This window comes from Helicoverpa zea, chromosome 11, assembly GCF_022581195.2.
Source record: "Helicoverpa zea isolate HzStark_Cry1AcR chromosome 11, ilHelZeax1.1, whole genome shotgun sequence".
Taxonomy (NCBI): Eukaryota; Metazoa; Arthropoda; class Insecta; order Lepidoptera; family Noctuidae; genus Helicoverpa; species Helicoverpa zea.
The window spans coordinates 8,367,077-8,394,419 of NC_061462.1; the positions used below are offsets into that span (position 1 = coordinate 8,367,077).

A 27,343-nucleotide genomic window follows, 5' to 3' on the forward strand; every position below is an offset into this window, starting at 1 on the left:
ACGACAACATAATAAAATGTAAATTAAAACAATTAAAAGTCAATAAGATATTCATTGGCGTTTTAAAAGTCAACCCTCAAATGAAAAGGTGCTATATAAACAAAACTAATTCATCAGTAAGGCAATAAATAACCCGAAGCGGTTGCACGCACTCGCGCGCAGCGTCTGATGTCTTGACACGCATGCGCCGTTTGGCGTGCCAAAGCACATATTCGTACTGTATCTACTATTCGAATAGACGAAGAAAATAATTGAGTGCAGAAGTTTTAATAAATCTCAGTTGGAACTTTTGTATACATTTTCAGGCATTGATGATAAATACTGTATTAACAATGTATGAAATCAACTAATGAACGATGATTAATTGTTCGTTGTTCGAGAATTATGATGTAGCGATCGCTGTTCTGGCCAGCTTCGTTTAATAAAAGCTGCTGACGTAACAATCCGTGCAATACGAAACAGGGACGTCACCGAACTGCTACAGAACACTCGAGGGTGCGAATACTGCAAAAACAGAAATCTCGTTAAGATGACAATTTATGGGTTGTTTTTGCTAAATGAAAATAGTCGCAGCCTGTGAACTGAACAGACCTTTTTTGATTTTCTTAATGGAATCTTTCCGCTTGGGATTTGTGTCGAGCGATGGTTTAAGCTGTTCCGCTTACTCACAATACCCTATAGTGGCAGATTTGTACAAGCCTATTTTCTTTTTCGCGAATATTTTCCCAGAATCTTGGCATTCATTCGTATAATTGACACTGTTACCAAGAGGAGCTCAACCATACTCAAGGGGAAACTGTTTATATAAGAACGTTGTTAACAAACAACATAATAGGCACCTATACAATTAGCGGCCTTTTCATTTCCTTGTGGACAATAAAAGCTTCGTAACATTGATACAAACTTTCTTTGTAATAAAGCAACCAGCCGGAAGCATTTCATGATTTATGACAAAGCAAATTTTTATTTCCATTTCTCTTCGTTCATTGTTTTTTTTATTATTATTTTGCCACAATTCCTCGCAGCTTTTCAGTGGAAAAAAGTCGCCGTGGAAAGTCGCTTTCGTTTTAGTGGAAATGGAAAATGTAGGAAAAATAAAAGAAAAGGCCGCATATGTGTTGCGAGCGAGAAACTTTGGCGTTATGATCGCCGGTCGAGTGGACTCGTTATGCCATTTTAGTGTTAAAAAATCTTTTATATTTTTGCACTCCATTCAAGTCTTAATAAAATATTAAATACCACTGGCTGGAGTACGTTAAGGTAAAATTGTTGATTAAAACATTCACAATAAAGGTATCAATTTACACCAACAGTGTATCATGCAGCATTTAACCAACACTGTATAAATAAAATAGACGATAAAATAATATTTATAACGTTTGCATATTCAACTGTTGGTGCTTGTACCTAATCATTATTTGTCAGCCTATACGCAATAAATCCTAATTGCTTAGCATTTCTCGAGTTTTTGAGATAGACATATATCTAAGCTTAGTTGCATATGAGGAAAACTTGATTTACCGTGATAATTGTACGTATTTGCTACGTACGGCGCGACTCCTGTCAAGTCCCTCGAGGTTTCACACTGGCGAGTACACTCCGCTCTTTTTGCCTCGTTTTCCTGTCACGCTTTCCTTTTCAACTATGTGTTACTGTCTCCCTTACGCTTTGTAAAACCATGGATCTGACAAAATCAAAATATTTTCACTTAACACGTAACAAAAAAAAACAGTTTATTTAATTTCTAACACTCTAAATAACCATGCATTTCCACAAAATTAAAACTAACTAGCAGTAAGTATTACTTAAAATATAAAAGTAAAAAAAATATACACTCGAATGCTACTCCACGGCTTCGCTGTTACAACACGCGTCATTCTATTTTCTTTATTCCACTCTGTTTTGTTGCGTCCCGCTGCTTCCGTACCGTGGACACTTTTGGTTAGTTTGTTCTGTTTTCCGTATAATAAATAATAAAGCCCATACCACTGGACTATGTGGAAAACATTCGCTCGCTAACTGTGTCTTGACTCTTGTGTCGTTGAGGACAAACGAGCCACGAGCATTTGAGGGTTAGGAATGTTAAACTTTTGGGCAGCGGTTGCATTTCGTCTTTATACTGATGTCTTGGAACATTGAGGTTAATGACCTTTAACTTCCAAGGATAATATGTCTTATACATGCGTCATTAATTAATAACGCATATTTAGAATAGAATAAAATAGGTATTCTCATATAATTAACGACCTTTTTAATACGTGTTATTGCTAACAAATGTCGCTTGTATCACATTTGAGTGAAAAGAACCGCCAAAAATGATAAATGATTTAATCGAATCTTAAAACGAGCGTAAAACCGATAACCACAGTGATTATGTATGCAGATATAATGCAGACAAAGTCGTGATTTGATCTATGGCCCTTTAATATTCTATTAACCGATATTCAGTTGTATATTAGCATCAATGCATTATTTATATCAGATAGTAATATATCATTATTGAAAATAAGGGATATATTGTCAATGATACGATTTTTCATTGATCGATGGTGGGCACGCGCTCACTTTTATGTACAACTGATAAATAGCGCCCGTGTATGGGGCGACACCATTGATATCGAATGTGAACGCATTGATTTATCGTTTCGCCGTATAATTCGCAAATTCAAAAACAAGTTTTTTACCCAGTAATTTTTTATAAGAGATATTTGATGATCCGTTGATGAAATATAGCTAGTTTGTGTCACAGTTTCGTTTGGCCGTAACGGAATCGAATTTAATTTCGACCACTTTGAACTTGATTGAGTAACATTTAATATCGAATGTTACGGGTGCCAGAAACTATGCTCATCATTCTTTATTTCTAAAGGAATGTACAGCAAAATAGTTTCATATAATTTTTAAATCTATTAGCTGTGAAAAAGACAATTATACCTAGTGATCATTTATTTAACAAACTTACATAATTCCTCAATTAAATCAACGTAACCTAAATAAACACTGAAAAAAACCGTTACTCACGCCTACCTAAGCATCTATCATTGTCATCGACGAAAAAAAAGAAAACAAGAAATAGAAGAAAAAAAAAGCTCTAAATTCAAAAATATAAAATTCGAAAAGTTTACGTTTGTTGGGCTCGCGATTCGCGAAAGAATCAATTTTATTGGTAAAACAAGCGGCGTCGGTGATTTATGTCCTACGAACGTGGCCGATAGCATGTCACCGGGCGGCATGTTCGCGCCTCGCTCTAGAATTTGCTAGAATATTCTTTTGTGTTTACAAGTACAATGACTTTTTGTTGAATCGAATTTCTATCAAATGTAGCCTGTCCTTTTGTAGCTCGAAATTATATTTTGTACGAGCTATTTTCTCGACCGTTTGTGTTGCAGTTGTGATCTTTCTTTGTATGTTAGTTTTCTGCAGAACTTTCTTACTATAAGCTCAATGCATAGTTTTTAAAATCCACCCTGTATTATACAACTAGGTATTCTATAGATAATATTTATCATTAAATAAAGTCAATAGTCATATCCACTTCTTATAATTGAGAGTCTCCTCGACATTTAAAAAGTTGAAGGTTCGGTAAAACAAAGAAATGGATTGACCTTTATGCAAGGTGTCCCGATTAGAATCTAAGCAATTGTACAAATATGGAAGACGAACAAGCTTTTGCAATTTATTTTTAGTTGCGACGACAAAATTATGCATGCTTTAATGAAATTGATATTTTACATAAGAGATAATAAAAAGTAAATAAAATTAATTCCGATAGCTGTAGGTATAAACACGTTACTTACCTAATTGTTTTGATTTTATGTCTTCTAGTGTCTACACCTGTGGCTCAATATTCATCTCACATTTCTATAGGAATGCATGTTGAATGCAAATTTTTGCAATACCAAAAGTACGAGTAATCGTTTTTATAGACCTAACACACGAACGCGAGAAAAACCGCGAAATAAAAGCCAGTTTCCGATAAGCAGGTGCTGCATTATCATATGGTCGTACCACAGACCAACTACAGACGCTAATCTACCCGTCAAACATTTGTTCGCGGACCATATATCATTATCGATCGCTATTACTATTAATTCGCACGTTAACCCATCAATTACCAAGAGTTTTTTAATCATTTGTCATTTATAACGAGCGCTGCATAAGTTTAAATTAAGTGCTTATTGTTTGAAATGGTTTTAGGAAACATTAAACTGTCATTGGCAACATGGTTGCCACCGTCCAGCGATATTCTTTAATAGTTCTATTTACATTGCCCGTCCCTCATACAAGGTGTTGATTTGCATTTGTGCCATAGTTCAGGAGGAGGACATACAATACGTAAATAATCGATTGGAATTACAGTAGATGGGTAATAACTAATATGCACTGCTTTTTTTGTCATTGTAATGTCGTGGTATTTCCGAAGTAAACCAATTTTATGAATGAAATTTATGAGTGATCGTAGCGTATGCTTTATGTTTGCGCTTGTGTGAGGGTGTAGCACGGTTTTAACGCCAGTAACATACGCGCCAAGTTTAAATAAGGCTAGATGACATTTACGGAATTCCGAAAAAAAAATAAAGAAAAAAAATTACGTACCAATTTTTTTATTGATTTGGGTCGAGAATCATTAGCATAATTACCTCCTCGAATATGGCACGGATGCAAATCAACAGCTTGTATATCTTGTTTTTGCTCGCCCAATGATGTACATTTACGATTATACCATTCTTTTCGATCGTTATCGTAAAGAAGGAGTAATGGGACTGTTTGCAAAGGTTAGAGAAACGTTTAACAACTTCTTGTTGTTAATTTAACACACAAGTTGAAGTGTTAGTGAGTTGTATATCAATATTTAAGGCTTAAATTATGACTTGGTCGTATTTACTAATTGTCACATTTTATTACAGATGTATCTTGAATTACTGACATTATTGGTTTTGACATCCATTCAAAGTATGGATCTTTAAGTCATTAGACGCATTGTTACTAAAAACATCTTTTAAATATTCTATAGGGCGAACACGAAAGTCAGTTACAAGAAAATTACGAGGCATTATTAACATAGATATAGGAACATAGTTCATCAACAAAACACCTGTGCAGGTGAAGCCTCTCTTGAAGTTGATGTCTAAGAAAATATTACACTAGATAATCCTGAAATTAATGCACGACGTCTGGTGGAATTTTCTGTATAACAAATAGCAAAACATCAAGATGATAATAAACTAAATAGAAAGTATTATAAGAATAAAGGGGAAGAGATAATACTTGGTAAAGCTGATCGTAAAATTTAAGACAAGTCTATGGTTGATATAGAAAATAAAATGGGATTATCTGTAGCATTAACGATGGCATATAAAGCTTCTCAGTTAAATGATGCCGCTAAACGTTTTATACATCTACTAAACGGATCATTAAGATTATTTCGAGGCGGTAGTGACTAACGTTGCGAAAGGTCCAATTTTCGAAGGATTGGGGTCACGTTCGTCGGATGATATTAAGTGGACTCAGATATGTTGTTTTCGTGACTTAGATACAATGGCGTCATTTTGTGTTCGTTTATCGCATTTACAGTCCAGTATTATTTGTAAACTTTTAATTAGCATAATTTAATTATTAACTTCCACATTGGTACAACAGCAAAAAAATATTTATAATATAATTTCGAAATCCAACAGAACGATCCTTTAGTTATAAATAATACAGTCATCGATACATTTTCATAACAAACGATTTGAGAATTCATAAATAACATCAACACATTCAAGGGAAACGACTATCCATAGAAGGCGTAACAAGTTTGTGGAAGAGCATAAACACCGGAATCCAAACGATGACTAAGTGTCTGCCGATCTACTATTTTGGATAAAGCTTGATCACCCGACCGGACAGGTAGTACCGGCTTAAATAATGGCTAAAACCAAACTGATATGTAACTTCCTGCGGTTAGGTTAATGGACTAAGCTAATGAAATAATAAAATATCGACCTTTATTTCAATAAATTCTAGAAAGCTCACTAACAGCAACATAAATAAAACTGGAGCATTTAACGTCTTGAAATCAATTACTGTAGCAGATGACAAATGACGACTACAAAACTGTGATTAATGTTCTCAGATGCAAATTCGGCGACCACCGATGTAGAACCGATATGATTATCATATTCTAATTGGCTTAACGAATGACATTAAAGCGTTGGATTTCACTTCCTTCATCATAGTTCTTCGTTCGGTTTCATTTTCTAACGGCAGAACACCGGGAACTGTTTAAATCACGCGCATGTGCCGAAAATAAACTGCGCGCGATCACTCCTCCGCCTGGCTGTAAATTCACTGCTAATTTACAGCCCCTCAATGTTATAAATAAATAAATATTCGTCGTAGAGCGCCACATCCACTCCTGACACATTGTGCCACCACTTGGATGGTGCTGTCATAACAGATCCTTCGTTGCACGCTTAATGGATCGCTTCGGCTACTGTTATGAAACTCCCTGTTCTTGGCTCTACCTCTTTAGTAAGATTTGTTGCTGTTTCGTTTAAACAAAGAACAATCAAATCCTAATTCAATAATAAATTTCTGTGAATCTTTAGTTTTGTAATTACGTTGTTAACAAATCTGACAAATCCTAATTAGTTGTAGGTAGCTACAGAAGCAATTTGTTTTTTCAGCAGCTTTGACGGTAACGTAATCATGTTCGCAATTTCAACATAAAATCTTTTAGCAACAAGATCTAATCAATTATCAACATAGTAGTGGCAAAGTCACAAATTATTCTGCCACTCGCGACGCTGGTACCCAACGAAAGTTATTGAGTGCCAAGTAGACTGAAGCAAAGGAACAGCCGCGTTAGCTCCGTGCCAGCGATCATTGGTGGGATTGTGGCGGCCATTGTAATACAAATTCCCCGCCGCTGTTACCATCTGTCTTGTAGCCGAAATTCGAAAAACAATAATAGCAGATCTCCGCTACGATGATTAAAATGTATCGTATCGTATCCGAGGTACATAGTGACGTGTTATGCGTTCGTCGATTTTTGCAATAGCGCCAACGTTAGTCGATAGAAAACTGTCATATTTATACATATCTGTCATACACAAGCGTTACTTGAATGGATAACTATTTTACCAAAGCAATTTAAAGTAGATTTGCACCTGAAGCGAATTATCAATGCATGCTTCTGTTTAATGGCATTCTTTCACTTCATCAGCTACCATTAATCGTCGCTTACATTCTTAAGCCGCTTGAACAATTAATCTGATTCCTCGACTAACAGTAATGTTCTTGGTTTCTTTTCGAATCAGTCCCCACTGTCTCTGAGCGAGAAACACCTTGGCTTGCTAGCGTGGAACTTTTTGATTTGTACCGGTTTGTAGCGTGTCACAGTACATTTAACGAATTGAGTTATTAATCATTTCAGCACTTGTCGTGTCGATGATTGATTTTTCATTTTACAATTAGTTTGCAACAAGAAAAAAGTTGTCTACTAATTGCAACAATGTCGATGTTATTGACAACAATGCAGTTTTCAATGATGTTGAAAGGCTATCGATAATGTTGTTAGGTTTTATCGACTGGAGTGACGTGCGCTATCCATCACTATTGATATTTTGTGATGCGCTCTGGTTGCCAGCAGGCGGAGTTTGCATGGTGCCAACTATGGCGAGCGCGTTAATGTAGCGTCGATGCGTGCGCATGTTTTTATTGTCGTCTGCGCAAGAGTCGTCTAGCTATTAGCCGACCTATGCGCTAGTGCCACACACGGTGTTGCATAGAAAACTAACTCTTTGAAGTTTTAGTACAATCGATCATTGTTATCCTTTGATCATAATATTTCTACTTCAAATGATCTTTAACACTGTCAAGTTTTATTGACTGTGTTCATATAAGCTTACAATACTCGTAGTGTCACACTATTAAATTGTCGTAAAGTGAAAACTCAATCTGCATTCAAGTGATTTCGTTATAGCCGGCTACACATTAACGACTTTATGTGAGACAATGTTTTATTTACGTCTGGCAATATATGATGACTTCAATTGTTCCAATTAGACGTGATTAGAATTTAGATTCGCAGACAAACTTTGTTTTTAATGGGACGCCAAGATTTTTATCTGGGCAGTAAAGTCTGACATCGGCATGGGTCAATACACTGCCAACCGTTAAGATGATTGGATCGTGCACCTTAACAAGTACTGCAGTTGATGTTACGGTCTCTATATAGAAAATAATTGCGCCAGTTATCCGAAGATTTCCAAAGCTCGCGGTGAAAGCGTCTCAAATCACATACGCCGAATCAAGATCAGTTAACATCCGCAACACATACATAAACAATATGTACATATGTGTACGTGAGAAGGGCCCGTCATGTTTTATTTATTCGCGGCCGACTCGTAATAGAGTCGTGCCGTGAGAGCCACCGCCAAGTTTTTTGCCGACCGTAAGCCTCGTCGAGTATTGAGACGTCTGGATGCTGATGTCTTGTTGCCTGTCCATACTATACTTTCGACATGACGGCGACATTTATTTTTCCGATGTTTTTTTAAACATCCGATACAACATGTTAGCACAGCACTCGACGTAAAACAGTGATAGAAAACAAAAAGTTCAATCTACTAACATTTTTCATCAAAGGAACCACTGAGTCCGGACAGCTGCAAGTGGATATTAAAAATCCATTCATCACTGTAACAGCAAAAAATAAGAATTCAGATTCACACTGGAACACGGCGACTGCGAAATCTGGTGAGACGAGGAGGTATTTCCCTCCCCCGGCGTCCCCCGATCCGTCGGGGGGGTGGGAGCACGCCTCCCTTTTGACAGGAAATGATTGTCTAATATTAGCTTTGTTATAAGGTCCCTCTTTTGGGATTTGAGCGAGTTTTTGGAGTAACGTTTTGGATGTATCTTCGTAATGCTCGATGTCTTAGCCATTTGTTTTGAAGTTGTAAGCATTGCTACGATTCCTGTTTACGTTTTGAATTTGGCAATCGTGAAACGATTCCACATTGAGAATATGTTTATCAATACTTCAAGTTTAGTTTTGTAGTTGGGATTAATATTATGACCACGTTTTTCAAACATAATGGAACTACTGTAAATGTTTGTATCTAATAATTTAACAGCCGGTAAACAGTAACTTACACAACAGCTACTCGTTCTCACTAAAACGTATTTATTGTGTGGGTTCTTGTCTTCATGCGTTAGTAAAAATACGTTACAAAAACTCGGTAATATTAGAGTGTCAGACAAAAAATCTAATTTGCAACGTTGACTCACTTCAATAATTTAAATTAAACATCCAATGAACCGTAGGAAAAATTTCGGGTCGTTGACCTGCATGGTTGAGAGAAATTTTTTGAACACCCCCGATAATCACAATAAAAAGTCGTCGCGGGCTCCACAGAAATAAAACTGTAGCTTTATTTTGTAATTTATAGGTGTAACATCTATTTCGGTTCGGTTTTCGTCAACAGGCCGCTTGGTAGTGACTAGCGGAGCCTATGAATAGTCGCGCCTACAGAAACCGACTACCGCGGACTCCAGTGACAGATTTGTGTTTTACAAATGAATTCTGAGCGGGTCCGGAACACTATTTTTTGGTTTAATGATAGATTTAGTTTTGTTTTCTACGTAATATATTCATATCACCATTAGTTTGTCTACCTATTACAAATAAAGAAATGTGACATTAAATAAGAACAGATGTCAGTATACTCGTCGGTACACAGACAACCAAATTATAGAACTCTGTTATCGAAATATGCTCAATAAATTGAGTCTTTATTTATTGAACACAAACTTTGTTAACCGATCGTCTGCGGTTTGCACACTGCAGTTTCGCAATAATCCGTACACATTAAAACAAAAGGGTTTATACAAAATTAAATTACCAATATCCGTGGAGCGCGATGCCACAAAATATTTTTGTCGAAACGGCAATAATGCGAAACTCGCATATTGTGCGATTCGCGCGTAGATAACAGAAATAATGGGGTTCAAAAATGAAATTAATTCCAGGTTGATGATTTCAAATTGAAAAGTCACATCGGCTCGCGCCATAATTCATGATCCTGAAACGTGTCCGGGCCGCCGTGTTGGACGCCCGCGCCAACGCGCAGGGTTGTACGATACACCAAACCTCCTTTTATTTACCAACACAAACATAACATTTTGATTGTAATTTAAATATCACAGAATTATACACCGTAATTTTGCATACACGTTTTTTTAATCATGCATTATTAATGGGAGTCTAAAAACACGCAACATAATAATTCCTATTCACATTTTGTGATATTAATAAAAAGACAGGACTAAGCCCATGTCGCATATTTTTGCGGGGTATTGAATAGAACAAAAAGCGAATGCAAATATTGGCATTAATTTTGGTGTCAGCCCTACCGCGGGTTCGTTCTCATTGTCACAGTCCTTTGTCGGAGGTCTCTTCCGCTTCACCACGCGCGATATCTGGCAGAGGTGGCGCCCTCCAACCGAATATTCATGAACACACCGACTTGTGGGATAAGTTTTGTATATAAGAGTATGAACAAGTAGCTAATACATAAACAGTACACGCAATTCACTGTTGGGATGGGGTAAGTGATTTCTTGAAGATTGAATGCGTTTAGGATTGTTTATTAGAGTATTTATTCGATGCCATGTTAAAACACATTGATTTACATAATATACTAATTTATATTGCCAAAAATATATAGATGACGAAAATGTATCAGATGTTTAAGATATGTTTTAATTGATGTATATTTTGTGGACCCGACGAAGTAGCAGCCCTAATGAGCTCAAATTGGTACTAGCTGAGTATACATATAAATGTGTGAAGCTATAGTATTACCTACGTACGTATATTATTCTTATCAAATGAACACTAAAGAAACTTTTTTATTCTACTTAATTTGAAATAATACTCTCGAGGCATTAGCAATTCATATTGTGATTCGACTCATCTTCTGATAAAAATAGAAGTGTGTTTAAACCGACGAGATTGTGTGATTTAAAAATATGAACAACATTTCTGTAAAGCTCGGGAGCAACCCTAAGTTGTAGTAATTTATTTGTAAGTTGATACTAAAAACTTTTTGTTTGATATAAAAATAGTGATCAATTGCATATGACATTGGTACTCATAATTGTTTCTAATGAGTTAACGGTCTTGGAACCGGTTATCGAATGTTTTATATTTATAGCATTCGCTGTAGAAATGTGGAAAGTAAGTTTTTTATATGTAAATATAGCTCGGTGGCAGGTCTCATGTTTAATGCAACCGCTATGTCATGAACATTTGTCGGTTGCACCATTTCAGACGGCTGTACTCCTGTTAGCTTAGTTTCTACTAAACATTTACACAAAATGTTGAATTTCATTTCGAATAATTCATCGTTCATATTCCGTGTTTAGTTGCACATGTTCCCTACAAATAAATTTTCTAATTCCAATAATAGTTTAGTAACGAACCCACGAAGCATTTAAAGAAGACGAATAACTTTTTTGTTGGAAGTGAACTTCCTGAATAGCAAGAAATTTTAATTAATACATCGATTTTTTTAATAAGCTCGGCGACGTTGAAAAATATCCGCGCTGAACATGTTAATCCAACTAATTATTATTGTACAGAGTAGATTAGAAAAAGACTCGTAAATCATTCTATCCACAGGTCGAAGTCATGTAACGCCGCAAGGCTTTCAAGGAAACACAATAGGTGTAATGGTATCCCTTTCTAATATTCCGGGAATTATTGTGATAGAAAGAGCCAAAGTCATTCATGAAAAACTAGCCCGTAATTTGCCTGCACGAAAATTTGATAATAAATCATAATAGTTTTAGACAGAGCAGAGGTAAAAAAATAAACCAATTTGGAAAGTGAATTGTAAGGCACGGCGAGCACCGCAGTACGGCCTGTTATTAGAGCAATTATGTTATTATGTTCGCCGTATCTAATCCGAAAAACTAAATTGGAGTCGGCCGCTGCCGGCGAATGCCCGATAGGTTCAATCATTTCGACTTTTGGGTCGCACGAAATTCGTTGCGGAAGCAATAAGAAACACGAAATTTCCGAACGAAATAGTTACAAATTATCCAATAATACATAGTTGTGAGCAAAATATCGATCGATACACAAAAAACCGACCCGACATATTTTTGAGACCCCATTTCGCTACGGTTCATAGTTTAGTACAAATTAAAAAAAGGGTGCATTATTGCAGTACATATTTCAAAGTTCACATTTCATATACAGCCTCGCGTCGCCCTTTGATATCCCTCACTTAACTCATATTTCATTCAATATGACCATAATTGAAGTGATCGCTGGGACTTTATTACAATTGGACGCTTATTCCTTGAGCGCGAGAGTCCACAGTGCGCCGGTGACGCTCCTCTAGATAAAGAAACATCGTATGAACGATTGCCTCTTTCACAATTTGTATCTTTAGCATAGTCTGTTGGTAAAACAGGTTTTTCTCGTGTGTTTTCGTTTCAAAATGCGTGGACCCTTTGTATTATCAAAGTATCAAATATGAATACCAAATAAGGGTTGGGACAAAAGAAAAAGTGACAACTTTTTTAATTTATGCGCAAACGAGTACATGAAAACGTAATAATAGGAGCGTGTTTGGTAAATATATTAATGTAATAATTCTCTGAGGGCGTTCCGAAAGTTGTCGGGTGTTATTTTTCTAAAATTTCACGGTAGATACATCATTCGGGGCTCGTGGAAAAATTGTAACGTCTTCATTAAAGTTGAGTGGTTATGTTTTGTAAGCACTTCATGTCAGTTTCCACGATTTGTGTGACAATAGAGGCGCGGTGAAAGCAAATGAAGTGGTGCAATTTGACCAGTTCTGTTTTCTTTATGACACGTAAGTTACATTAAACTTAATCATTTTAGGCACGGTTATTATAACTTGTTTTTATTGGAAGCCTTTAAAAACTTCATCAAAATAGGTACTTACTCAACAAAATAGACAGATACTTACTCGTGCAAATTCATAGATATCACGGAAAGGCCGCGTAATATTAAAAACAACGTCAGTGGGCTATTGAAAAAAGCCAAGTAAAATACGTTATACGTAATTTCATCAGGTAAACAATTTCGTTTCTCATAAATTCCGGAGAAACCGTTCACCTCAGTGTTTACGAACTTTATCTACATGTTTATTTTTAAACCCACTCATGCGCAAAGGAAATGTAATAAAATATTTTCTTATTAATTATTCTGTTCATCTTTTGTTTACGAAATGCGCACTATTTCTTCTATGCGTTTATCGTTTTAATTAACTTTAGAATGAGAATAATTTATTAGTATATGTATTTTTTCAATAATTTATTGCATATAATATCTCGGTTAGTGTTAAAGGTTCGTAATTTAGATTCAGAGTAATTAATTATTCTTTTTTTGCATTTCGATAAAAAGTCAATGAAATAAATAGCGTGTTGTTTGTTTGTAGCAATAATGCTTGACTTTTTGAGCGCTAATCGTCAGACAACATTTCACAAGAAATATTATCAGGAATTTAATAAAATTAAATGCTCTATTAATACCTACATAGATAGCGGCAACGAAAAACATTGTAAGCTCAATGTGTAAATAATGCTTTTTTATTGTTTTATTGCCAATTAAAATTAATTCCGGTACTGATTGTGTTAAGTTAGTACTATTCTTAATAATTAAATTAGTTCTAAATATTATCTCAAAAGACTGTATTATTAAAAATTATCTTTTAAAAATATAGGTCACACAGATAACAACAAACCTAACCTAATTAATATTCGCGAAAAAAACAGAATTATCAAAAAAAAAATCTAGGAAATAAATGGAGACGCGACCACAACCATACCCAACATTTTTTTCAATGCGTAGTTAACTGAGATAAAACTGAACTTGACCACAATACCGAATCTTTGTACTGAGCGATGTTGCACTGACCCATTTATCAGTCTACACTACTCCTGACCCTGTGGTCATATCACCGCGAAGATAATATATTGACATAGGTCAAAGATAAACGGAGCCAACGACTTTTTGAAAATATTTTTCCTTGATTCGCGATTATGCACTACAATGAATGACGTTGTTGTTCTATATTTGAATAAACAGCTCTTTACTATTCAAAAGAAGATTGTACGTTTAATGGATTATAAATTTTAATTAATTTATTATAATCATTATCGTTTAGTGTCCGCTTGGACCATTTAATTATGACGTGGAGAATGATGTTGGTTTTTAGTGAAAATTATTTGCATTTTTTTATGATAAAATAAATATGCAAAAAGCAATCTGTTTTTTATTTATAATGGCATTATAAACTGTATCTACATAATAGGTGGTTTTGGACAGCTTAATAAATTGGTTATTAAACTATAGTTATTTGCATTGATCACACTAATCATGTTTGCCCACGTAATAATTTGAGTTTGCGTGTGTTCGCACTGTTTAAAAACGAGGATTAAAATTCAGAAATTTTGAGATTTTGATTGAATGCAGAAATATATGTTGAATGCATTCTCTGAAAAAGTATAGAAGAAAAAAAATTAAGAAAGCAAAAGCTTGGAGTATTTTCAGTTACTCAAAAAAGTTAAACTTTCAACGATGCCCGATGTCAGTTAGTTCAAGTTCATTAAGGGCTGATTTTTCAATCATCAGTTAACTTCTATCTGAGGAATTAATATGGCGGTTTGACATATTTTCCATACAAAAGCTGTCAAAACGTCAAACATATTCCTCAGATAACAGTTATCTGGCGATTGAAAAATCAGCCCTAAGTCAAATTATTCAAAAACAGAACCAGATAAACGAATAACGTTCCATTTATATTTAAACTGACCGTTTTCTTTTTTGTTACAGGTAAGAAAGAATTCCTGGCCGCATGGAACTTAAGGAAATATGTACGAAATTCAAATTGCGAATATTGTGCGCGTGTGTGTGAAGTGATCGTTTGTTTTGTCACGTGTTCGCCATGCGATTATCAATTCAATGACAATTAACATAAAGTCGTAATTCAATTTCGCACGAAGACGTGAACTGTATACTTGAGCGTGTGTTGGTACGACAGCTGAAAATCAAAGGGAAGTTTACTGTCTCGCTTGGTCTGAGGTAACTTTACTATATAAAATCAATTGAATTGCTATGGTTATGTACATATGTTCTTCTTATGATTGAAACACGTTTTAGTGTCAGTTATTTTTGAATAAATTGAATAGCAAGAATAGGTACTTAGGTACTCACTTTTAATTTAAATAACAATTCAAGTAGGTAGGTACTGATTAAATTCTGTATTTATGAAGTAGGTAGGTAAGTACCCAGCCGTTATTGCATTGCCAATCATAAAATTAACAACCTGCTAATCATCAAATTAAACAGTTAACGTGCATTTGCACAAAATTAGTAAAGAGTTGCACAATAATAATTACAATTGATTGCCGATTTACGAATTAGGTTGACCGTGCGTTAGAACATTTTAGGACAACTATTTTTATTCTTCAGTATTTTATCTTGCATAAAAAGTTATGCAAGAGAACGGCTGCGGTAAGCCGACACTGAATAAAATTGAACATTATTTAAATAGTTAAACAGAAATGATTTGCTCGATTGCAATGATAGCGACAGCGGCGCATCTCTTCATAGCGTTTCCCGCCCATACGAAGCGCTGCATTCGCACGCATTCGGCTAATCTCACTTGTGATCGGCCACATAGACGCGCATAACCAGCCATTTTATAAAACCGATACAGTCCCAACTCCGTTCTGCAGTTAGGCATCATTTCGTCTGGCCGCGTTAAAAGCACGCTGCATGTTCGCACTCCCACCCGCCACAACACAGACGCGACTCATGTATGAATCACGAGCTGCGTATGTGCGAGTGCCCGTACGTTCGCGCTTCGCTGGAGCCTGTCAGTGTGTTGGTGTCCATCGGCACACGTGCACGCGCCTATGTGTGCAGGCCCACTCATGGCAGCGGACTATGACGGCTCGTAGATTTGACAGCTAGCTCAATGCGGGTTCAGACGTTCATTATACGCCGACCGATGTAATTTTCGTGAAATACTCGACAGTTTTATTTATGTACGATAAAGACATTAGTGTTGTGACGCTACTTGTACATGTGACAGTGTTTAACGTTGAACTTAAATTTTGCGCGAACTTGAACTTCAGTGTTGCTTTCGGTATTGGAGTCAGCCCAATTTGACGATTGATTTGTGACATGCCCGGTCTCAAGGAGTCTTTATGATGGTTACAATTAGATACGGCTCGTTGGAAATCTGTTCGAGGGGTAACGAAATGAATAAAAAATCATTGGTCGTTTTGCAGTACAAACTAGACGGAACGAAAAACATTCCATGACTGGAAAATGTAAATAAAATAAACTTTACCTAAAGTGCCTAGAAGACAATAAAACAAATCAAATATGTTAAAAGAGAGGTGATATTTTATTTTCCATTATTTTTGCATTTATTTTGGTACATTAGTAGTGTAATATTGGATATATTTTTGTAAACAGTGATTATGAGTAGGTTAGCGGCAGGATTGAGTGATTAATTCATGGATTGTTTGGGAAGTAACTCTGAAAACGTTTTTGCCGCGCTTTCATTATCGGTGAGTTTTGATAACTGAATATAGTTTTATTTGTAAATAAATAGTTAAACATAAATATTTATGAAATATTTTCGTGTCTTAATTTAATTGAAAGAGGTTAACGATTGTTTTTCTTTTGAAAACTCAAATGATAATATTTTGCAATCCAAGTTCCTGTCTTTTAAAAACAAATAAAATGTAGTGAAATACTAAATTATAAAGATATCACTGTCAGTTTTGAACCCTGAACAAAATAAAAATATTTTTCACACGTTCACAAAACTAACATTATTTGCAAATTTTACTACTGTGTCTGACATGTAACTATAACTATTTGACAAGAAAAACTATAATAAAATCAAAGACTAAAGAAAATTGGATGAACTCAATTTAAATTTAGAAATTATGAATCGGACGGAAATATAAAAATGCAAATGAAACAAAACAGCTGTGGCGGTATATCCAAAATGAATTTTATAAAAAACAGACTAAGGTGCACATGCCACCAAGATTAATAGAGACATTAACGCAAATAAGCATAAATTTTATTGTTTTCTTTTATATAATGCTGGTAAACCGTGGTCACCTTTTTGTAGGAGTCGCCGACAAGCAGGTACCAAAAAGGTTTGGTGATCATTAATCAAAATCGTTGTGTTATCCTTTTAAATGAGTCGACGAACGGCGAAATAGAGATGTAGACACGAATGGGGATGCATTTTGGCACCGCCTTAAGAACAGCCATTAATCAGTGTTATTTTCTTTATCTATGTATCTTTAACATTTCCACATAGAGCTTTTTGCTTGAAAAGTAGTAGTAGGTTATCATTTTTTATGGTGACACTGCTAGTCTTTTATATATTTTTTTTAATGGACTTTACAAAATTGTTTGTGTAACATTTTATTAAACACGCAATATTAAAAAAAAATATAGACAAATGAGGAGTAATCATTTCCATTTCATAATTAATTAATATTCTGCCATAAAAGTCAATATCAGTGTGAATCAGATAGTCCTACAATAAAACTAAATTTATGTACACAACACGCACCCAATAAAGACATTTGTATTGAAATGATTCACGCATCTTATTGGACTACCATTCATTAATAAAAATGGTATATTTTAAAACTATATAGAAAGCATCAATTGAACAGTTGAAACAATTGGTATATTTTTTACTATTCTTACTGCCTTACGTGTATTTTTTTAAATGGTTCGGTTGAACAAATGAAGAGTGGTATAAAAATATTTAGCGCCTAGTGCCACCATCTTTAAGCTCATACCGTGACATCAGAGCCAAATTCAGCTCTATTGTATGTTTTAATTGTCTCATTAAACGAATACGAATTATGTTTTCCACATGTTTTAATCTACTTAATGAACGCGTGTTATGTAGATCTCAATTCAAAAATGTTGCTACCAAGCCTTACGAAATCAATTGGACTGGTAGTTCCATATATTAGTTAGTTACGCAAATCAATTGCAAAATCTCTTTACAAATATATCTAAATACTTTATCATTGGACCAATTAAACGTGTAAACGGTGCAATGTGATAAATTAACTGAAAGGTCAATGGCAAAAAATTGAGCCGTCAAAACTGGCTCTATAAATTGATCCAGATACATGGACGCAATGAAACTAGGCGGAGATTTCCTAGCGGCTATTATTCTAACGGTCCCTTTCACCGCTATCTTCTGACCATCTGATGAACTGCTTTTTTCAACTTGCCTTAATAAAGCGAGCAGCATGTAAGATTGTAATGTTCAGTAGACCCGTAGATTTGGTCGGCGTGATAATACGCCGTGACTGTGCGCTCACGACTTTCTATGAGTGGACTTTTAGAGATCGAGCTGTAATTTTTTTGGTTTGAAATTGTTGTGCCCTTTCGAGATCCAGTGATTTGAAAGTCGCTCACATGATTTTATCGCCTGCGAACACGAACATGAAATCATTAGGTATTGAACTTTAAAGCTATTGGCAGCTTGCTATACCTATGTACTGCACTGATGGCAGTCAATAGCGGCATTAGACACCCAACTCATAAATCTCCTTAACCAGATGAATTTATTATAAAAATGTCTGCTATTAGGTACCAAAACATCTGAATAAAAATGATTACGCCCACCTTTGTATATCGTTAATTTAATATCATTCGTTTATGTCATCGGCTTCCACTAACAGAGCGGGCTTCTCATTAAATATTTTAATTAACTTTCGACGTTCATGTAAATGTCAAAATTATATAAATGTCCTGTCGGATGTGTGGTCACATGAGTAATATTTTGACATAGGTTTTATAGACGACCTTTAGTTTAGATAATAATTACTTACGGCTACCTTTTAAATTAAATTAGAAATGGAAATTAACATAACAATCGAGAAATAAGTCCGATTGCCTGAAGGAACTAGTTCACAACCTACTCTATTAAAACTGTAGAAAAGACAAATGCGGCTTCTTTTTTTTTGTTAATTATTTTTAAGACCAAGATAGAAATCATTTGAAATTGGTTCAACATAGCCACTACTAACATGACTCATAAATCAATTAAACTTTGCTTTATCTATCATGGTTTTGTTATCCAGTGAATACAAAAAGGTACAACTAATTAAACCCGATACAAACAAACCACAGGAAAACATGTCGACGTTGAAAAATTTCCTCAAAATCGATTTTCTGTTTATAAATTAGTACTAAATAAAGATAATAACAAGTGAATTGGCGGTTTGACATGTGAAGTCGGCGATATTAATGTGTATTATAGGCCCACACCCGATCGTTGAGGCGAATTTGTAAAATTATCGACCGAACGATTTGAATATTAATCTTGGATGCGCCCGCGCCGCCGATCGAGCTCGTTAGATTACCAACTTTTTGTCCGCCGAACGTTTTTGATAGCTTACAAGATCGATCATTAATCATTCAATATACCTACCTAGTAATACTTACATACAATTTTGTAGTTATTTTATCGTTATTTAAACTTGCAAGTCAAATGTTAAATAATGACTTCAATAAAAACAAAACGACTATCATTTCTGTAACAATCATTTTTATTTATTCCGATAAGTAATTGTTTCAATAACAAATTCCGGTAGTAACACTTTAGCATGTTAAATGTTTTGGGCAATAAAGTAACATGATTTACATAATTTAAAAAGTCATATCGATTAATAATCATAAACATGCTTGTTATTTGCGTTAATAGTGTGCTAATGTTATCGACTTTGTTGATAAAATTGAGCTACTAATATAATATAAGTAGGCATATTAGTTAATTATTCTTAAACAATAATAAGGCTACGACTGAAAAAAATGGAACATGTTTGTAATATTAAAAGTATGATAAAAACGTGTTTTTGCAATGATTAGAGTTTTTAAATTCCTTAAACTTTTGGCCTCTGGCTGCTAGTTTATTTATAAAAAAGTAACGAAATATACATATTGTTATCTTTATTGTTTAATTGAGAGGTTTATTAACAATGAGAATAAATTAAGTTGTTTAAATCTTTTTTTATTAAAATGTGCACATACTTAAGGCTATTATTATATTTTATCTGAATATCTGTTTCTAGAATAGTGTTGGTTATTATGAGTATAAACATGAGAATGAGAATCATTCATCAATGAGATATATATTTTGGCGGTTTTGAAATTGAAACTTTTGAGGCTCTATGCTGTTTGTTGTTTTTGGAATCTAATCAATATTCGAAAACATAGCTAAGTATTTCATTAGAATATGAAAGCTTATAAAAAAACTCCTATACAACACAACAAGAAAGTCTGACCATAATAACATGACATTTATTAGACATCAAAGTATTAATTCAATATAGATATTAAATACAGATAGATAGACTGAAATCTAATACCTAGTTTATTCCACTGAACACTAAACTTAAATAATTCATAAAATATTTTGCTCACTCACGATGACTAGAATTTCTCATACCACAAACCACACTACACGTTAATCTCCAAAATTTCGCGAATATTCTACACATGAAAGCATGTCAAAGTGCAAGACTACAGAGATGTCTTACAAAACTAATTATAGCTATGTAAGCATTGCCTAATTAGATACAGCGTCTACGTCTCGGCTCTTTGAGTAGGGTTAGACAAGACTGTTTTGAGGGTGACCGGACACTATAGCAGACTGTTTATATATATACCTACTATACATATGTAATATAATACATAAACACAATGTATTATTTGAGTATTAGGACCTTCAAGAAAGCAAAAACAAAAGAAAACGAGGTGGGAAAACAAAAAGAAGCGTAGTTCTAATTCAAACAGATAAAATTCGGCAAACATTTGAAAAACGAAACATTGAAATTCAACAATTAGTTTCACCTATTAACGCGTAGATAAAACCCACGTATTCAGTCCCTAAAACAGGACTGATTTATTACTATTCGAAAAATAGTCAGTACATTGTTAACCCAGTGAACACTTTGTTGGAACTCTATGAAAAACAATTGTTTTGGAATATTTAATTTTTATGTAGTTATGCGTTTAGGTGACAATTGTTTGTATTGTTTTGAAGCAGATTTCGTGTTGATTAATTCGTAGATTTAGCGCGATAAAGCTGGAATAACATTCCTTCTGTTTATTTTACAATTTATTATCCTTCCTACTTTGATAACAATGTTGAATACCGATTACATAAACATTATTCGTTTTAAAATCATGGCAGAAATATAATCTTTTTTGACACATTGCTCGATAGGCTTCTGTTACTCAGGAGTAAGGAGTTTCAAGTACAAATATCTAAATAGGTACAAGGTATTTTATATACTTAGGTAAAACCCAAACTTGTAACCATATAATATGTTTATAAGCTAGGCATGGTCTCCTTTAAGCAGAACAGCTCATAAATCTTCAAAAATAAGAGCAAAACCAACTAATTCCATTCGTAAAATGTGCTGAAAATCTGCAACAATTGTCGACTTTGCAACCACAAAAGTGGTTGCTAGTTAAATGTAGTCACTTTTGAATGATACGGCCTTGAAACCGAAGTGCTTCGAAAAGCGGTCCATGCTTGTTTGATTCCCATTCCGACAGTCGAACGAGACGGACCGCGGTTCATTTGAATAAAATTCACTCCCACCGATATCAATCAATTCGAATTTTTGTATTCTATATTTAAGATTTATGATTGATTGATTGAACCATCGACGATTGATGAATTTACGTACCCACGTAGTATGTTTGTGGAATCCTCTTACATGAAAGATAAGATAATAATAAACACAGTTTTCATCGCACTCACGTCTGCGTAGAAATTCGCCATCTTTCTTTCTGCAATTTTGTTTATTTATTGTATGTAAGTCTATTAATATTCTTTAAGAACTTTCTCAGTACTGTTGGGAACTCTAAAAATATATCATCGTTGCCGTATCTCGATTTGGTAATGAGAAACAAGTTTAATTAGCATTTGACGTCTATTAATTGATTTACGAACACGTTTTATATCCACGTCCGATCCACATTTGGGTTATTAATCTGTTTTGGAGTACCGTAAGAAAACAAAATAAATAAAATATGTCCTAAAAACGAAAGTAAGTATCTGTCTGATTGTTTATTAGGCTTTTACGATGATACAGCTGAACCAGTTGAGATAAATCATATGATTGAAATACGTAAATTCGGGAAAGGCAAGAATTTCTGTGCAGTTTTCATTAATTAGTTCATTAATGTTTAGGTTATGTTTGAGTATTTAAAGCTTCGGAAAACTGTTGGTCATTTTTGATTATACAATTTAGGAACCAAACGATAGACTGAAAACTAGCAATTTTAACTCGAAGTAAGAAATGTTAGAGCTACAAAAATATTTATTAGCCATGTGCATTTGCCGTAAATGGCGAAAGAAAACATTGTGAGGTGAAGCCGTTGACACCTAATAAATTTTAAATTATGTACCTAAGTGAGTTGAGGAACCGTGAGCCAACTAGAAACTTTAATTTCTATGAAATTTATCGATGTTCATATTAATAGAAGATTGACCTTGCTAATCCAATACATGGCTTCTGTTAACTTCTATATACGTAAGTAGGTTTTACTTAATAAGGTATCATTAAATTTACATTTCTGGTTTTAGTTATGTAAGGGTCAACTCAACTTTTTCATTCATAACTTTGTTGAATTATGTTAATATTTGAACTGTTTTTTTTTGTACATAGAACAAAGGTTGATTTAAAAAAAAACCTACTTACCTATATTTTATTTCTTGTATAAAACAGTGGAAGTTTTTTGACGACCTCTGGAAAAAAAACTTTGAGCTCTACATACTTATAATATAACTTTTTTTGTAACATAAAATAAATTATCCAGTGGTTTACTTCGAAAATGGGTTATTCCGTTTTACACATGACTGGTTAAGCTGCTCAATAGAATACACATAGCAATCTAGATTAAGGCAGTTTATGAGACTAATAAATTCGTACTTCACACACTCGCTTAGCGACGATTTTTAAAAGTAGATATCGGGGTTTTTGTTTTTGGTGTTCCAATAACTGCCTTATAATTGCAAGAATTCTAATGATCATCATCATCATCTGCCTACCTTTTTCCCAACTATATTGTGGTCAGTTTCCAGCATGAATTATTATGTGGCTAAAAATATCTTCAGGAATGTTGTGATCGTTAAATCAATTCCACTAAACTTCCATACAGACAGGGAAAACATTACAATCAATGATTAATATTAAAATTATATAACTACCCGGATAGTAACAAAAGAAGGAAAGTATCGAGGAAATCACGACTGTAAAAGTGGAGTTAAATATTTATATATTATATAATACACGCACTTTTATATACAAATCAACAATGATTGTTATTACCACATGGACAGAAACCACAAAAAGTGAAGCTAAAAATAAATAATACTAGTTATTCCGCGGTTTCACCCGCGTCCTGTGGCAACTACTGTTCGTATTGGAATCAAATATATCCTATATTATTGACAGATAATGAAGCTTTCTAATGGTGAAATAATTTTTCAAATCGTTTCAGCAGTGTTGGAACAAAGAAAAAAATGTTTCCTCTTTATTAAATTAAGTATAGACGAATAGACAAGTATACAAGTATACAAAATATACAGTGAAGGTACCTAAGTAGGTAGGTACGATGTTCTCTCATCGCGATACACCAGTCTTTGAATAGATAGGTACATAGTAAAGGGGTACATAAGAAACACATACATCAAAGTTACTCAAGCCAAGCTAGGCACGAAGCCCGCCGGCCACGATCATTGCTCTCGTCTCTATAATTTCGGCCTGTACTTTTTTTTTAATCGCCCGATCTTCGATTGCGGCATTTTCGAACATCCTTGGAATTCTATCGAACTAGTGATGTGATGATTTATAACCGAATATTAAGTTAAAAATCGGTTTTTACGTCAATTAAAATTTTCTTACGGTTTTTTTTTCTTCTTTGTTTTCGTTTGATAGGTTTTTGATCTGACATGTAAGTTTATTGGTATGTCCGATAATATTTTTCAATGGCCGTTAGCACATGTCGTGTTGGTTACAGAAAAGGTGTAATCAATATCATAAATTCTAATATTTGAAATGTTAAAGCAATTTAAATTCATTAACAGCGACATGTTGCTTTAAATAAATTTTTAGAATAAATATGAAGTACTTAGTTCGAGAAAAACTTTTGAGTTAATGTATGGAGCCTCTTTTGCTATAGAAAATTGATACTACGAAGCTTGTAATTTTGTAGGTCGCTTTAATAGTAGGTTTATCTTTCTACCAATGTCGTATACCACCTGAACAAACACATAGAAACATAATAAGTTTCATACTTTTGTAATTCTGTTTACATAGTACAATATGTACAGAAACTACAACTGTTTCTAATCGATTAGGTGATTTCAAATAGCATCTACGTGTTTACAATACCTACTTATTTACGATAATTCGATTTTAATGCCGGTAAATTACCTATTTGTGTCTACGATTTGAGGATATCCGAATACTTTGTACCTACAAGATCAAAGAAGCAAGAATTTTTTGTTCATTCTTTGCTGAAGCAAAACAAATCGTCATTCATTTGTTTTCGGTTTCGGTTCTCGATTGATCACGGTCTCGATATTATGCATCGGGCTGCGAAAATAAAACGGGAACAGGCCCGTCATTATTGTCTGATTGCTACCTAAGCATTGCCTTTGTTTGAGTTTTAATTCGCATATCATTTTAAATTGATTCGAACATACTGAGTTTCAAGGTGTATTCCGGGAATAAAAGCTATAATTACAGACGCCTTAAACTAACAAGTCTGAATTTCAGAAGGTCTAAAAGTGAGTTTATCTTCTTAGTAGAGAGTACCTATCATAAACTTGTTGATTTTATTAATATCTTATCTTCACCATAATCATTTAAAATTCAGTAGATAGGTATTTAAGAAATAACCTAAACTACTGTTTGTGTTATATGAACACCTAGATTTTTTTTTCAAGTAGACGTTACAAAGTTTACGTGGAATCGTTTTGAAACTCAACCGCGACCAACCGCCAACAACCGGCGGGCAATAGGCGTTGCTAGTGATGTGCCACGCGCTAGGTGTTCCCGCGATAACTGCGCTCCGTCACGCGAAGTCCGCTCCGCCCATCCTCACGCACGGCAATACTCGATTTTAAAACCAACTACATTTTTTTTTTACCTCACCTAATTAATACATACAGACAAAATTAAAATCAAATCCAATACCACTGGCTTTTCAGGTCATGTTTTGATATAAAACCGACTTCCACGTGCAACAAATAATGTTTGTTATTTTGTTCTATTTTAAGAAACAAACAGTTTGAAAACAGTATTATTTACGCGTAAAGGTGCATTCTGTTTTCTGTCTCCTTATTTATAGCGAAATTCTGAGCAATACAATGCAGCCGAAAGAAGACAAATATTGTTTTCATTTATAAAATAAACAGCGGATTAAACATATTTCCTTTAGCGTGTGAATATAACACAAACAAATCATAAGACTATATTCATCACTAGAAGTAACAATCTCAATAAAATAGTCCAAGTGCAGGGAACTAACACTCATTCTTGATAAACGGCGGCCATCACTGCACGCCACGGCCTATTATGAGAGCATGACGTCACCGCCCCGCCCCCCACCTCCTCGCTTCAATCAAACCGGGGAACCCTCGTCATGCCCCCACCCTACGTTCCGCTTTACTGACTCCGCATTTTTTCTCATAATAATAACGTCGAAAAAATCGCACAAAAAATCTCGACAGACGCGGCGTTGCTCATCCCATCCCTATCGCCGCCGTCCTTTTTCGAATCGAGTCGTGGAATTCAAAATTTGAATTTAGATAGAACGAAATATTTTGTTATTCTTATTTTTAATTAGGTATCGATCAATATTCGATCATGATGTCATTTTTCAACAGCCATCTTGAAAAATGCAACTCTTATTAATTAAAAATATCACAATGAAAGAGCGCTTTTTTGAAATGTTATTTTATTGATAACGCATAAAATCTTTTTTTTTGATAGTTATTATTGATAGGTAGTTTATTAAAGCGTTGTGCACAAATGCTCAAACAGTTCTTACAAATTAACAATAAGAGAAGGTCACGCCAGTGGTCACAGGTGTTCTTCATAAAAGAACAGTAAATAGTCTTATTGGATTATATTATTACCCACCTATTTAGACAAATGTATTTGTGTTGGACTACCTATTAATCAGTATGGCAGTCTTGTTGGTATACGATATTTTCTGATAAGAAATGTGTTCATATTTATTGCTCTTTCCCAATTGGATTGACTAGTACAATTGGTCTAATTGGTAATGCGATAACTTTTAAAAACTGAGTAACTAAATATCAACAAAAAATATATTAATTCCACTATCAATTTTTGCGATTTGATTAATTTAACAATACATAAACAAAATCCACAAATAAAATTCTTCTTCCATAGTGCCATCTGTCAACCAATCAACCTCGTTCGTCAAAGTTGAAGTCAAGGACTCCATTTAATTCGGCTACTCACCGGTAGAGGTCAGCACTGTGCAAGTTTTAAAAAGTTTTGTTAACTATCTCTTTATTTAGTTCGAGGCAACATTCACAGATGGTGCTGTTATCGAATTTGTTGTGTTTGATTTTTTAATCAATTAATTTATAAAAAGTTTTAATTGTATTTTTTTTTATGTTTGAAATTGTTACGTTAAAGTGTCTTGTCCTACAAGAAAATATTTGATGCGGTATAAAAGTTGTTGTTTGACACAAATTAGTTTTTGGACATGCTGAGAACTGCAGGTTTTGAAAGTATTTCTGTAGATTATATTATTGGCAGGACATTTAGGCGATTATCACACTGCCCCGCATGATGCAGCGTAGTGCGTGGATGCGTTTTTTTCCGTTGTATGGAAATATCTCCGTTTGTATGGAAAACACGCATAGTCCAACACACTGAAAATGCATCCACGCGCGTTCATGCGGATCACGCACATACATGCGGAGAAACACGCACCCCCGCGCGTAGGTGCGGGGCGAGACGCAAGGTATGGCACACTGAATCCCGCAATGCCGCGCGTGATTTTGAATGGGCGTGACGTGTATATTTAAAAATGGAACTCGCTGTGCGTGAATTTACAAAACGCACCTACGCGCGTGAGTGCGTGAAAAACCCGCACGATGATGCAGATCTGCACTCCCGCAGGGACGCGCGTAGGTGCGTCGACACGCAAGATGCAGCGTGATGCGGGGCAGTGTGAAGATCACCTTAT

At 34.6% G+C, this 27,343-nt stretch overlaps 1 protein-coding gene across 5 annotated transcripts in view; it reads left to right on the forward strand.

The window, feature by feature from the left end:
- Nucleotides 1-27,343, forward strand: part of LOC124634409 (homeotic protein antennapedia) — a 166,948-nt gene that overhangs the window by 114,119 nt on the left and 25,486 nt on the right. Inside the window, exon 1 of one of the 5 annotated variants that reach the window (XM_047169985.1) lies at nt 15,940-16,437. The exons of 3 other annotated variants lie outside the window; for them this stretch is intronic. The gene's annotated coding sequence lies outside the window, so the exon portion shown is untranslated. One more of the 5 variants, XM_047169981.1, reaches the window with a different exon arrangement.